Raw genomic sequence first — 16,143 nt, 5'->3', positions numbered from 1 at the left:
ACATCAATTCTTATTTTACTCAGTCGAGATATGTTTGTATTTTTTTAATTTATCTTTATACATTCACGGATCATCTCACAATTGTACAGGCTTTGTCAAGGTAACATCGTGCAAATCCATAGCTCAAAATATACAACACACAGCGTACCGGTACGTAACACGCTTTATGGGGACAGGACATGGGTTCGGCCGTGGTATTTATTGAGGAAGCATCGCGGCAATGCCTAAACGACCTTGGAAAATCACGGAAAGCCCTAATTCTATTCATTATTGTACTTCGTTTCTTTCTGCAGTGATGAGTAGTAAAATTATTGTACCGGTAGACTTACTTTACAGTACCACAACAGTGTCAACTACTTCGAGGATTAGTTCACAATATAACTTAAGGATTTCTAGAAGTTTTCATCGGCGAAAATACGAATGCTTTCGTTGAATGCACACAATCTTGCAACGTACGTGAATCATCTTCCAACATGCTGAGTTTCTACTCGTGTTGTTTTACCTGCCGGAGCGTCTCTCTCTCTCTCTCTCTCTCTCTCTCTCTCTCTCTCTCTCCAGCTCGTCACGTGACTCGTATGTTGATGTTATTCAAATGCTGAGCCCGCGACCTGAGGTCACAGACTCCCCAGATCCAGTAGCACAGGATCATCTGCCAGTGAGCTACGTTCGCGGTACTTTGCTAACAGGTAAGTTTTGTCAAGATGGTATTTGGTTCTTGCTTCTGAGTTCTCACGCACGGTGCTGACATTCACGCTCTTTAACGGTGTTCCTTGCCGTAGACAAAAACATCTTTTACATGTCACCGAACTTGTTTGCCCGGTATAATGTACATAAGATTTTTCATATCATTAATTGCGAGTGTGTTGTGGTCTGTTCTTACTTAACGCAGAAACAGCAACCGTAGGTATTCTCCACAATTCACAAGGCATTTTTCTCTCCCGATGTATGCAACGTGGTAGGCTTGGGTCTGAGCTCTCACCAAGTGTTTGATTTTTTCTGGAATAGTAGTTGAGTACCGTATATTACGTGTGTGAATAAATATGTGATCACACCTATCATAAGTGAACAATATGTGTGTGTGTGTGTGTGTGTGTGTGTGTGTGTGTGTGTGTGTGTGACGGCAAAAGTAAAAGCACCGCCGCGCTTTGTATTGGGAGGCAAACTAAAAAAAATAGCACTCAGTATAAAGGAAAAGTGTAACAATTCCTCATTTTTTTCTGTTGTCCAGAATATGATGGATAATATGTCTATATGGAGGCGTATCAACTCGGCATTTAAATTTAGATATCGGTACTCAAAAACAAGGTTGTTTCAAGACCACCTACAATAAATGTAGGTGGTCCTGGTTGTTTGGAAGTAAAAGACTACTGAAAGACCAGGAGATCCATGACCAGTTAGTTCTATGTTCCGTAGATAATTTGAACGATTCATTTATCGGAATGATATGGAACGAGCCGGTTTACAGTATACGTATAAGTGACTGGTGTTAACATTAATGAACACATGATTGTTTTTAGTCATACACATGCAACTACACTTCATCAACATCCACATTGCTACTCTGAAAATCACACCTAAGTGCCTGGCAGAGGTTTCATCCAACCACCTTCACAATAATTCTCACTCTCGAACAGCGCGCCGGAAAAAGAACACCTATAAACTTCCACGCGAGCTCTGATTTTCCTTATTTTATGATGATGAACATTTCTCCACATGTAGGACCACGTCAACAAAATTCGGAGGAGAAAGCTGTTGGCTGAAAATCTGTGAGAAGATCACATTGCAACGAAAAACGCCTTTGTTTTAATGACTTCCACACCAAATCCTGGATCATGTCCGTGACTTTCAGTATTTCTCGATAACATAAAACGTGCTGCCCACCTTTGAATTTTCTCGATGTATTCCGTTAATCCTATCTGGTAAGGATCTCCACCGCCCAGCATTATTCCAAAAGAGAAGGAACAAGTGTACTGTAAGCGAGTCTTTAGTACATTTGTTGTACCTTGTACGTGTTGTGCCAATAAGACGCAGTCTTTGGTTCGCCTTTCCCACAACAATTTCTGTGTGTTCTTCCCAATTTAAGTTGTTCGTATTTCTAATCATAGGTGTTTAGTTGAATTTACGGCCTTTAAATTTGATTGATTTATCGTGTAACCGAAGTTCAACGGATTCGTTTTAGCACTCATGTAGACGACCTCACACTTTTCATTATTCAATGTCTATTGACACTTTTCGCACTATACAGATATCTTAACTGGATCGTTTTGCAGTTGATTTTGTTCTTTTGATGACATTACTAGACCATAGGCAACAGCATCATCTGGAAACAAAGACGGCTGCTCAAATGGTCCCCTAAATCGTTTTGAAAGATAGGGAACAACAGAGGGCCTATAACACTACCTTGGCGAACGCCACTAATCACTTCTGTTGTACCCGATGTCTTTCCCTAAATTACTACAAACTGTGATCTCTGTGGCGATATTCCGTTAGCATGCAATTTGATTTCAAGCTGTGTATGACGTAAGATTTCAAAAGCCTTTTGGAAATATAGAAATACGGAATTAATGTGAATTCCCTTGTCTATAGCACTCAGCACTTCGAGTGAAAAAAGAGCTAGTTGTGTTACACAAGAACGATATTTTCTAAATCCGTGTTGACTGTGTACCAATTGATCGTTCTCTTCAAGGTATTTCATAATGTTCGAACAGAAGATATGTTCCAAGATCCTGCTGCATATCGGCGTTAATGCCGTGGATCTGTGATTTAGTGGATTACTTCCGTTGCCTTTCTTAAATATTGGTGTGACCTGTGCAAGTCTGGGTACGGGTACCGAGCGGGGTGGCGCAGTGGTTAGACACTGGACTCGCATTCGGGAGGACGACGGTTCAATCCCGCGTCCGGCCATCCTGATTTAGGTTTTCCGTGATTTCCCTAAATCACTCCAGGCAAATGCCGGGATGGTTGCTCTGAAAGGGCACGGCCGACTTCCTTCCCAATCCTTCCCTAATCCGATGAGACCGATGAACACGCTGTCTGGTCTCCTTCCCCAAACCAACCAACAACCAACAACCTCTGGGTACGGATCTGTCATCCAGCGAACGATTGTATATGATTGTTAAGTACGGAGCTATTGCTTCAGAACACAACGAAGGAACCTAGTTGGTGTGCAGTCTGGACCTGAAGACTTGCTTTTTATTAAGTGATTTAAGTTGCTTCAGTACTCTGAGGATATCTACTTGTTAGTTACTCTTGTTGGCAACTGTTCTTGATTCGAATTCTGGAGTATTTTACATCGTCTTCTCGGATGAATGAATTTCGGAAGGCTACGTTTAATACCTCTGCTTTGGCAGCACTGTCATCGTTAGTATTTCCATTGATATCGTGCGCAGAAGCCATAGATTGTGTTTTGCCACTAGCATATTTTACATACAACCAAAATCTCTTTAGACTATCTGCCAGATTTATTGGCAATTTTTCGCTGCAGAAAATCTCGAATTGTAGTACGCCCTAAATTTTGAGCTTCTGCAAAAGATCGCTAATCTTGGTGATTTTGCCTTCTTTTAAATTTGGCATTGTGTTTTTTGTTGTTTCTGCAACAGTGTTCTGACCTGTTTTGTGTACCACGGGGGCCCAGCTCCGCCGTTTGTTAACTTATTTAGTGTAAATCTTTCATTTGCTGTCGATACTAATTCTTTGAATTCAAGCCACCCACGACAACCCTGTGTTCACCAATCCCTGTTTCCGTTTTGGTGCTCGCTGTTATCGCGGAATTATTTGTTGCGAAGACGTCAGTTGTTTTACAACCATTTACTATTCGTGTGGGCTCATAAACTAACTGCTCTAAATAATTTTCAGAGAATGCGTTTAGTGTAATTTAGGATGATGTTTTCTGCGTATCTCCGGATTGAAACGTGTATTTTCGCTAACATATCAAGGGTAAATTAACTTTTTAATTTCTTTTAATGGTTGCCAGTATGTAAGTAGAAATTCGTCAGTGGAATAAAAGAAATTGTCCAGGGGATCTGATTTTACATCATATTAAACACGTTTTGTTACCCGTCAGACTTTTATGTTATGGGGAAAATGATCAAAAATTGTTGTTGCTGCCTATTGAACTCCTTTCTGAGCCGCTTACAGGTTTAAGAATGAGTAATAAAGTCCATGTTTCCCTCTAGTGTTAATAAGAATTGTTTAATTCATACGAATGTGTCTAACTTACGCATAAAAGTTTATTTGAAGCGTTGATTAACCACAAAGAAATGCATGGCAGACGATACGCGGCATGGTACCACATGTTATACAGTTTCTTCCCGTTTCGACCGCATATGAAGTGCGGGAGAAATGACTTCGTGATTCCTCTGTGCATGCTGAACTAAGTCTAAATCATGATGCCCACGGAAGTGTTCCGTGGTGGGTTGAAGATTATAAGCATCCCTGCAAGAAGAGAGACACAACTCAAAAATGCAGTACTTGAGAAATTCTACTTAAAGAATAAATTCCACAAAACTTATACTGTACAAGCTTTCCTTAAATTTCGAGTGAGTATTGTTGGCAGTAAATTCCATAATATTTTTCTTGTGTGTTGGGGCACTTCGCACGTATTTTTCAGTGACAACTAAAAATTGCAGTTTTTCGACTTGTCACTTTTCTTGCCGGGGTGCGACTTATCCAGATTTCTGTCTTAACATTGGTACTTGAAGTTCTGTTAAGTAGACCGTCGCTGAATAATCAGCGTTCATTTGTAAAAGTACGCCCGTACACGTTTCTCGGCATTTCCGTGACTCCCGTGCGTCGAACAAACTTGTGGCCATTCGAGCCACCCTTCCGTGTGTACATAGCTGTACTGGGGTGACCCTGAGTCCCTGACAGAAGTTCCAAAGTTACGTCTCCCCCTGTAAAACTACCTCTTACTTTTTTCCATGGAGTTTTAGCAAATTTTAGCATTTTGTACAGTACGTAGCTTTAATAAAAATGAAACATTATTGAACAACCAATACTTAAATGAACTGTAAGATATGCAGTAGAGGTAGGAAAATAGTGGAACAGGAGGGGAAAATTGCTGCCCTTCAGGCACAGTTAGATCAGGCTAGGGAAGATAGGAACAGGTTAAGGCGGGAGAAGGGTAAAGAGAGGTGGGAAGTGGCAACAGATAACAGGAGTAACAGATCTAGAACTTTGTCAGACAGCTTTGTGGTGAATGTGAAGAATAAGTTTGACATGTTGCTCTAGTTAGAAGCTGATGAGCCTCAGACAGAGGTAGGTGTAGAGAGGGCACAACAAACTTCCAGTAGAAAATTGAATAAGAATGTAGGGAAGTCAGCAAAGAGAAAGAAAGATTTGTTGTTAGGTAGTTCACATGCCACAAGTGTAGGCCAACTTTTGCAGGACCAGTTAGGATCAGAATACCAGGTCACAAATTTTTTTAAACCAAGTGCTGGTCTGGGTCACGTGACAGAGGATTTAGTTTCACTCTGTAAAGATTTTACCAAGGAAGACACCGTGATTATTCTGGGTGGGCCGGGCAATAGTATTGACAGAGATCCTGAGTACAATATAGAGTGTGACCTGGCAAAGATTGCATCAGCAACGAGACATACCAGTGTTGAGTTTGTGTCTGTTCTGAGACGCCATGACCGACCTCATTTAAACTCTGCTGTCGGGAGAGTATTTGGAGTTGGAATGGCTGCTTGGGTTGGGTGCGGGGTCACATATTGGTTTGGTTCCTTTTGATTCTCTCAGTAGGTGGGATTATACTAGACATGTCCTACACCTCAACAGGAAAGGGAAGGGTAAACTGGCTGGGCTAATAGCAGGAAATGTAGGGGGGGGGGGGAGGCACTGCCATGAGTGGTAATGTATCAGTGGTCATAGGTGTTGGAGCAGCACCTTTTTTTTAGGATAGGTAGGACAGAACGAAGTCAATTTCTGAGAGAAGTAAAGATTGAAACAAACCTTCAGTTTGATAAAGAAATTAAACAGTATAATCCTGGCACATTGGATCAGCGAACACAGCTGTTGGTTAAAAATTTACAGCAATCAGCAGAAATTTTATTTCCACCCGGTTTCATCTCGGTAAATGTGAAATGCCAACTATCTTTAGTGCATCAAAATATTCAAGGGCTTAGAAGTAAAATTAATGAACTGCTTACGCACATTGATGAATTAGTCATTGAACCCAGTTGATGTAATCTGGTATAGATATAGTAAACCTTACAGAATTTAAGTTAGCCTCCTACTTCTGTAGACAAAAGATGGAGAAAAGAGGAGTTGCCACATTTGTTAAAAACAGTTTTAAATTTAAGAATATTGACATTAATAAATTTTGCTTAGAGCAGCACTTAAGAGCATGTTCAACAGAGATGGAATTTCATAATAGGTCCTTTATAATACTAGCCATATACAGAGCACCTTCAGGAAATTGCAACCTGTTTATAAACGGTCTTGAAGATTTATTATCTAATCTAAAATTAAAAAACAAAGACCTAGTGGTTGCTGGTGATTTTAATATAGATGTCCTGAAAAACACTGCCAGTGAAAAGTTACTAAAATCAGTTACATTGTCATTCATTTTAATTTCTACTGTAAATTTCCCAACTAGGGTAAGCAAATGTTCTAAGACTGCCATTGATAATATATTTATAGACAATTGTAGGCAACTAAGCCACATTACAAAATCAGTAGTAAATGGGCTATCTGACCATGAGATGCAATACCTAACATTAAAGTTTGAAAATTATCAGGGTAAAACATCTATCAGAACTGAGTACAGAAGGCCAATAAAACAGTCAAAAACTGAGAAATTTAGGAGAGTGCTCATAGAAATTAATTGGATGGATGTTTACAGCATCCAAGACAAATGGAAAATACAAAACATTCATTAATACAGTTAGCACCTTATTTGAAAATAGTTTTCCCCATAAGGTAACTCAAATTAAGCAGAAGTCTAATAAGAAACCATGGATCACATAAGGGATAAAGATATCATGTGAGACAAAAAGGAAACTCTATCTGATATGTAGGGACACTTTTGATACTAGCATTATAGCTCATTACAAAAATTACTGCAAAATATTGAAGAAGGTTATCCAGAAATCTAAACACCTGCATTATGAGAAGAAGATAAATACATCCAGCAATAAAATAAAAACAATATGGGATACAGTTAAGTCAGAGACAGATACGACCTGAAATGAGGAGGAACAAATAGCTCTAAAAATAAATGAAACCCCGGTAACAAACACATGTTGTGTTGCAAACCATTTAAACAAGTATTTTGTCTCTGTTACTGATAACATGGGGTTGTCATGTTCAGTAAATAATGCAATGGAATATCTGAGACCAGTGCACACAAGCAATCTCAGTATAATGGAATTGACACTTACTTTACCCAAAGAAATAGAATCCATCATAAAATCCTTGAAATCAAAGCATTCTAATGGATATGGTAACATATCAACAAAGTTAATAAAAGAGTGTTCATGTGAGCATAGTCATATCTTAAGTTATTTGTGTAATCAATCACTTATCATAGGAACATTCCTGGACTGGCTTAAATATGCCGAAGTTATACCTCTCCACAAGAAAGGGGACACAGAAATGTCGTCAAATTACTGACCGATCTCACTTTTGCCAGCTTTTTCAAAAATCTTTGAAAAGGTTATGTTCAAGTGTCCACTTAAGCACCTTAGTGAAAATAACATACTGTCAGAGTCACAGTTTGGGTTTCTTAAGGGTTCTGAGATTGTGATAGCTATTTACACTTACAGCGAAAATGTCCTTAATTCATTGGACAACAAATTAGAGGCAACTGGCATATTCTGTGACCTGTCAAAGGCGTTTGACTGTGTGAATCACAGCATTCTTTTAAGTAAATTAAAATATTATGGTGTCACTGGTAGTGCTGCAAAGTGGTTTCAGTCATATCTTACTAATAGAAAACAAAGGGTGTCATTACATAACACTTCAGCACTAGGCAATCAGATATCATCCGACTGGGAAGAAATTACATGTGGTGTTCCCCAAGGTTCCATACTAGGTCCACTACTGTTTCTTGTGTATATTAATGACCTGTCATCTGTTACATTACCAGATGCCAAGTTTGTCTTATTTTAAGATGATACAAACATTGCAATAAATAGTAAATCAAATATAAATTTAGAAAGGGCAGCTAATCAAATTTTTACTGACATTAATAAGTGGTTCACTGTCATTAAACTTTGAAAACACCCACTATATGCAGTTCAGAACTTCCAAGAGATTTTCTTCTGGTGTGTGTATAAAATATGATGACATGGAAATAAGAGAAGTTGAAAGTGTAAAATTATTGGGATTACAACTTGATAATAAATTCAGTTGGGAGCAACATACTAAAGAACTTCTAAAGCCCCTAAACAAGTCTGTGTTTGCAATGCAAATGATGTCAAACATAGGAGATAAGTTATTTGTGTAATCAATCACTTATCATAGGAACATTCCTGGACTGGCTTAAATATGCCGAAGTTATACCTCTCCACAAGAAAGGGGACACAGAAATGTCGTCAAATTACTGACCGATCTCACTTTTGCCAGCTTTTTCAAAAATCTTTGAAAAGGTTATGTTCAAGTGTCCACTTAAGCACCTTAGTGAAAATAACATACTGTCAGAGTCACAGTTTGGGTTTCTTAAGGGTTCTGAGATTGTGATAGCTATTTACACTTACAGCGAAAATGTCCTTAATTCATTGGACAACAAATTAGAGGCAACTGGCATATTCTGTGACCTGTCAAAGGCGTTTGACTGTGTGAATCACAGCATTCTTTTAAGTAAATTAAAATATTATGGTGTCACTGGTAGTGCTGCAAAGTGGTTTCAGTCATATCTTACTAATAGAAAACAAAGGGTGTCATTACATAACACTTCAGCACTAGGCAATCAGATATCATCCGACTGGGAAGAAATTACATGTGGTGTTCCCCAAGGTTCCATACTAGGTCCACTACTGTTTCTTGTGTATATTAATGACCTGTCATCTGTTACATTACCAGATGCCAAGTTTGTCTTATTTTAAGATGATACAAACATTGCAATAAATAGTAAATCAAATATAAATTTAGAAAGGGCAGCTAATCAAATTTTTACTGACATTAATAAGTGGTTCACTGTCATTAAACTTTGAAAACACCCACTATATGCAGTTCAGAACTTCCAAGAGATTTTCTTCTGGTGTGTGTATAAAATATGATGACATGGAAATAAGAGAAGTTGAAAGTGTAAAATTATTGGGATTACAACTTGATAATAAATTCAGTTGGGAGCAACATACTAAAGAACTTCTAAAGCCCCTAAACAAGTCTGTGTTTGCAATGCAAATGATGTCAAACATAGGAGATATAAATATAAAAAAAAACTGGCATATTTTGCTTATTTTTACTCCATTATGTCATATGGTATATTTTGGGGTAACTCCACAAACAGAGAAAAATTTTTTAGAGTACAGAAGCGTATAATAAGAGTAATGAGTAGTGTAAATCCAAGAACATCATGTCGAAACCTATTCAAAGAATTGGGCATATTAATCACAGCTTCTCAGGATATTTAATCCTTAATGAAATTTGTTGTAAATAATACATCTCTTTTTCCAACAAACTGCTTAGTACACAGTATCAATACTAGGAATAAGAACAATATACATAAAGATTTAAAATCACTTACTCTTGCCCAGAAAGGAGTCCGGTATTCAGGAACGCATATTTTCAGTAAGTTGCCAGCAACCATTAAGAGTTTAGTTTCAGACAAGGCACAATTTAAACATAATTTAAGAGAGTTTTTGGTGGCCAACTCCTATTCCATCCATGAGTTTCTCAACAAGTGTGGTAGACCATTTTAATGAAAATTTATTATATTTTAATTTTTGACGATACTTGGTTGTAACAGCCAAGTAACTATCTACTGTGTGAATGATGGATATATGGAAAGCAGATGTAAGGTTTAAGTCTGTAAATAGTGGAAGTTTAATTTTAAATCATGTACATAGTTTGACTGTTCTTAACTGAGGATCACTGAAATGAATAAGTTTTCTTTAATTTTTGACAATACTTGGTTGTAATAGCCAAGAATCTAGCAAATGTGTGAATGATGGATTTAATGAAAGCAGATGTAAGTATTAAACCTATAAATATTAGACGTTTAAATTTAATTCATGTACATAATTTTACTGTTTATTGACTGAGGATCATTAAAATTAATGAAACTCAAGTTTTTCTAATTTCTTTTTTGTAATGTGTTTATGTGACATGTTCCACACCCAGGAGAATTCCCTTTTTTATGGGTCTATGGAATGAATAATTAATCTAATCTAATCTAATATATAATACCAGTATTGCCCACTACAGGGTAACACATAATTACTTTTTTAAAAAAATGAAAGCAAAACAGAATCTGTCTTATTGTTTATGGCAGCTACTGTGCATTGGCTTTAGTACAATGTTTAATAAAAAACAAATTTTAATATTTCTCATAAATTGTTTGTAGTGCATAAATTACTAATTAGAAATAAATCAAAAAGGCGTGTAATTAATAGGAATTTTGTTGTTATTATAGTTTTACTTTGCATTCACTTGATTTAAATTAAACTAAAATCCGCCTGAACAGGCCACGAAGGCCCAATGGTACCGACTGGCTGCCGTGTCATACTCAGCTCAGAGGTCACTGGGTGTGGATATGCAGAGGCATGTGGTCAGCACACCGCTCTCCCGGCCGTCTATCACTTTATGAGACTGGAGGTGCTACTTCTCAATTAAGTAGCTCCTCAGTTTGCCCCAGAAGGGCTGAATGCACCCCGCTTGCTTGCCAACAGCGCTCTGCAGACTGAATGGTCACCCATCCAAGTACTAGCTCAGCTCAGCCTGGTAGTGCCTAATTTCGGTGATGTGACAGTAATGGGCGTTACCCCACTGAGAAGAGGACGTTGGCTTTCCTTGCTTTGTGTGAAGCAAATCCATTGCTTATGCAATTGTCGTCCCATTTAGCAGCTGTTTGGTATGCCATCAACCAGATAGCAAAATATGACACTGTGCATGTGTTCACAAAGATATGCATTCACAAGATACGGTAGTCACTGGTATTGTCACAATATAACCATAGCTATTTCGATAAGCATCTCTTAAAACATACTTTGTGAAAAAAATATTCAAATGGCATGCTGTGTATAATTCCTCGTCAGTTCTTACATCTGGAACCTGAGAGCAGCTATTTCCTTGACTAGTTCCACTGTATCAGTGTCTGTTGTATTGTGTTTTTTAGTGGTGGTCTTCAGTCCGAAGAATGGTTTGATGCAGCCCTCTATTATACTTTATCTTGTGCAAGCCGCTTCATCTCTGAATAATTACTGCAACACACATCCTTCTGAATCCACTTGCAGTATTCAACTCTTGGTCGCCCTCTACGATTTTTACCCCCCTCCACACACTTCCCCTCCAATACCAAATTGGTGCCATACGAGGTAGCTGCATAGTCTCAGGCACCTTGCCACGGTTCGCGGCGTCGCCCCCAGTAGAAGGTTTGAGTCTACCCTTGGGCATGAGTGTGTGTGTTGTCCTTAGCACAAGTTAGTTTAAGATTAAATAGTGTGTAAGCCTAGGGACTGATGACCTCAGCAGTTTGCTCCCATAGGAACTTAACACCATCACCACCACCACCAAATTGGTAGACGTGTCCTATCACCTGATCCCTTATTCTAGCCAGGTTGTGCCATTAATTTCTTTCCTCCATAATATTATTCAGCGATCCCTTGATATCTCATAATGTGTCCTATCAACTAATGCCTTCTTCTACTCAGGCTGTACCATAAATTTATTTTCTCCCTAATACTATTCAGTACCTCCTCGTTAGTTATGTGATCTGTCCAGCTTATCTTCAGCATCTCTTGTAGCACCACATTTCAAAAACTTCTATTCTCTCCTTTTCTAAGCTGTTTATCGTCCATATTTCACTTCCATATATGTCTACAATCCATACAATCACTTTCAGAAAAGACTTACTAACACATCAATCTAGATTTGATAACAATTTTTTTTCTTCGGAACCCTTTTCTTGCCATTTCCACTCCACATTTTATGTTCTCTCTACTTTTGTCATCATCAGTTATTTTACTACCCAAATAGCAAAAGTCATCTACCACTTTAAGTGTATCCTTTCATAACCTAATTCCTTTAGCATCGCCTGATTTAATTTGTCTACATTCCATTACCCTTGTTTTGCTTTTTTTGATGTTCATCTTATATCCACCTTTCAAGACACTGTCCATTCCGTTTTCGTTCATCTGCTCCTCTAGACCCTTTGCTGTCTCTGACAAAAGTACAATAACCTCGGCAAACCTCGACGTTTTTATTTTTTCTCTCTGACCATTAATTCCTTCTACAAAATTTTCTTTGATTTTTTATACTGCTTGCTCAGCATAAAGATTGAATAACATTGAGGATAAGCTACAACCATGTCCTACTCCCTTCTCAATCACTGCTTCCTTTTCACGGCCCTCAACTCTTACATCTGCCATCTGGTTTCTCTACAAGCTGTAAACAGCCTCTCCATGTATTTTACCCCTGCTGCCTTCACAATTTCGAAGAGAGCATTTCAGTCAACATTGTCAAAAGTTTTTGCCAAAGCCTACAAATACTATAAACGTATGTTTGACTTTCCTTAGCCTGTGGCCACATTTCTCTGGAATCCAAACTGATCTTCGTCGAAGTCGGCTTCTACCAGTTTTTCCATTCTTCTGTAATGAATTTGTGTTAGCATTTTGCAAACATTACTTACTGAACTGGCAGTTCGATAATATTCACATCTGACAGCCACTGCTTTCTTTGGATTTACTACATTGTTTTGAAATCTGAGGGTATTTCGCCAGTCTCATAATCTTACAGACCAGAAGGATGGTCGACAGTCTTGTTGGCTTCGCTCACACTCACGTTGGACATAGTGAACACCGATCCTTGTCTGGATGGCTGCAGTGTTTTCACTGCAGTGTTGGTAGCCATTTATCGCGCCCTTGAACACATCCGCTCATGTGCCCGTGAGTTGTTCATCATCTGTAGTGACTCCTTAAGTAGCCTACAAGCTCTCGACTAGTGCTTCCCTCAACATCCTTTGGTAAAGACCATTCATGAGTCTCTTTATGCCATCGAGAACAGTGGATGTTCAGTGACCTTCATCTGAACCCCAGGACATGTCGGGATACCGGCTAATGAACTTGCTGACCATCTGGCCAAACAGGCTACCAGTAAACCAACTATGAAGACTGGCCTGCTGGGGCCGATTTGCGATCGGTCTTCCGCCGCCAAGTTTTCACGATCTGGGATACTGAATGGCGCATCCTCAGTACACCAAATAAACTCTGTGTTATCAAGGAGACAACAAATGTGTGGCGGTCATCCATGCGAGGCACCTGTAGGGAGTGTTGTCCTTTGCCGGCTCTGCATCGACCATACATGGCTAACACATGCTCAATTCCTCTGTAGCGAGGACCCACCTCGGTGTTGCTGTGGCTCACTACGACTATCGTTCACATCCACATTGTTTTGGACTGTGCAATTTTAGCTGCTCTGCGACGGACTTTAAACCTTCCCAGCACCCTGCCTATGGTGTTGGGCGACAATGCCTCAACAGGAGATTTAGTTTTACGTGACGGGGTTTTTTATCATACCATTTAAGGGTGGGCGACTGGCCTTCTCTCCGAGGCCTCCACCCTCCCTCCAATTTCACTCTCTGTTATCATTTCTGTGCATTTTGCTTGCCTTGTTTTCGCTTTTCCCTATGTGTGTTCATCTCTCCTTGTCTTTTTGTTGGACATTTTCGTGTGTCTCAGACTGGCTGGCTCATCCTGTTTTATTCTTGTGGTCAGCCAGCCCAGACCATCTGCTCTATGGTTTTAATTCCTTCCTCCAATTTTTCTTGCGGTGAGCGTTTTCTCCCTTTTTTCGTTCCTTTCTTCCGTTTTCTCTTTCGGTGTGGCTCCCCGTTCCTTTTACCCCGCACAAATTAAATTTGGGTGTTGTTTTACTTTGAGCGTTGTTTGTGTAAAGAAAAAGGGACTGATGACCCTGTGGTTTGGTCCCTTTGTATCCCAAACCAACCAACCATATGGATGAGTCTGGTCATGACTAAAAGCAAGTTTGACGGAATATCATCTACTCCTGGGGCCTTGTTTCACCTACAGTCTTTCAGTGCTCCGTCAAATTCTTCTCCCAGTATCATGTCTGCCATCTTCATCTATATGTCTTCCATTTCTCTAATATTGCCTGCAAGTTGATCTCCCTTGTATAGATCCTCTATAAACTCCTTCCATCTTTCTGCTTTCTCTTCTTTGCTTAGGACTGGTTTTTAATCAGAGATCTTGATATTCATATACCTGTTTCTCTTTTTCTCCAAAGGCCTGATCAATTGTCCTGCAGGCAGTATCTTTCTTTCTCCTAGTGATATATGCTTCTATATTCTTAAAATTGTTCTCTAACCATTCCTGCTTAGCCATTTTGCACTTCCTGTCAATTTCATATTTTAGACATTTGTATTCCCTTTCTCCTCCCTTATTTGCTGCATTTCTTTTTTTAATTTTGTCGGTTCTCCTGCATTAGCCAAGGAGTTCTCTACACCTGTTTTTTTTTTTTTTTTTTTTTTTTTTTTTTTACCCATTTGATCCACTGATGCCTTCAGTATTTTGTCTCTTAGAACTACCCATTCATCTTCTACTGTATTCCCTTCCCCTGCTCTAGTCAACTGTTGCTTAATGCTGCCTCTCAAACTCTCAACAACCTCTGTTCTTTCAACTTATGTGGGTCCCATTTCCTTAAATTCCTACCTTTTTGCAGTTTTTTCAGTTTTAATCTACTGTTCATAACTAATAAATTGTGGCCAGAGTCCACATCTGCCCCTCGAAATGTCTTAAAATTTCAAATATGGTCCTTAAATCTCTGTCTAACCATTATGTAATCAATCTGAAACCTTTCGGTGTCTCTAGGTATCTTCTATGTACACTACTTTATTTCATGGTTCTTAAACTACGTGTTAGCGATGACTAAATTATGTTCTGTGCAAAATTCTATCAGGAGGCTTCTTCTTTCATTGCTTTCCCCCAATCCATATTCACGTACAATTTTTCCTTCTCTTCCTTTTCGTACAATCGAGGTCCAATCCCCCACCACAATTAAATTTTCGTTTCCTCTAACTATCTGAATAATTTATTTTATCTCATCATACATTTCTTCAATCTGATCGTTATCTGCAGAGCTATTTGGCATATAAATTGATACTACCATGGTACGTGTGGGTTTCACGTCTATTTTGGTTCACTATGCTGTTCGTAGTAGATTCCCGCATTCCTGTTTTCTTATTTATAATTAAATCTATTTCTGCATTTCCCCTATCTGATTTTGGGTTAGAAATACAAAATCAAACACGGGTAATTCAGGAGTAGATTTAATAATGAATAATAAAATAGGCATGTGGGTAAGCTAATGCAAACAGCATAGTAATCGCATTATGGTAGCCAGGATAGACATGAAACCCACACCCACCATATTAGTATAGATTTATACGCCAACTGGCTCTGCAGATGAAGAGATGAAGAAATGTATGATGATATAAGTTATTCAGATAGTTAAGGGAGACGAAAATTTAATTGTGATGGGGGACTAGAAATCAATACTAGGAAAAGGAAGAGAAGGAAAAATTGTAGGTGCATATGGACTGGAGGAAAGGAATGAAAGACAGAGCCACCTGGTAAAATTTTGCACAGAGCATAATTTAATCATCGCAAAGCTCATCGGTGTGGGATCTTCAATGCTTTACACAACTTGGCGCACCCCGGAATGTGGGCCACGACAAGGCTAGTCACGCTGGCTCAGCGTGCAGCACAACTGCAGCACTTGGACCCACATGTGTGTCCCATGCCAGCGTAGTAAAGTCGGCAGACACGCGCAGCCTCCACTAGGCAAGTTTGATATCCCAAGCGGTCACCTTTGGCATGTCCACATTGACATGGTTGGGTCATTTCCTGCTTCCAAAAAGTAGAAATACATATTATCTATGATCGACCATGTAACTCGTTGGGTTGAGGCAGTCCCTCTCATTGACATAACAGCAGATACTATCGCTCGCTCTTTCATATCCTC

General features: G+C 39.0%; 1 protein-coding gene across 1 annotated transcript in view; it reads left to right on the top strand.

Annotated features, from left to right (window-relative positions):
• The first annotated feature begins 560 nt into the window (after nt 1-560).
• LOC126100456 (cytochrome P450 302a1, mitochondrial) overlaps nt 561-16,143 on the top strand; it is a 230,022-nt gene continuing 214,439 nt past the window's right edge. The window contains exon 1 of the mRNA XM_049911065.1: nt 561-686. The gene's annotated coding sequence lies outside the window, so the exon portion shown is untranslated. The remainder of the gene's footprint in view (nt 687-16,143) is intronic.

Source organism: Schistocerca cancellata, chromosome 9 (genome assembly GCF_023864275.1).
Source record: "Schistocerca cancellata isolate TAMUIC-IGC-003103 chromosome 9, iqSchCanc2.1, whole genome shotgun sequence".
In the NCBI taxonomy this organism is placed as follows: domain Eukaryota; kingdom Metazoa; phylum Arthropoda; class Insecta; order Orthoptera; family Acrididae; genus Schistocerca; species Schistocerca cancellata.
This window is presented reverse-complemented; position numbering and strand designations above follow the sequence as displayed.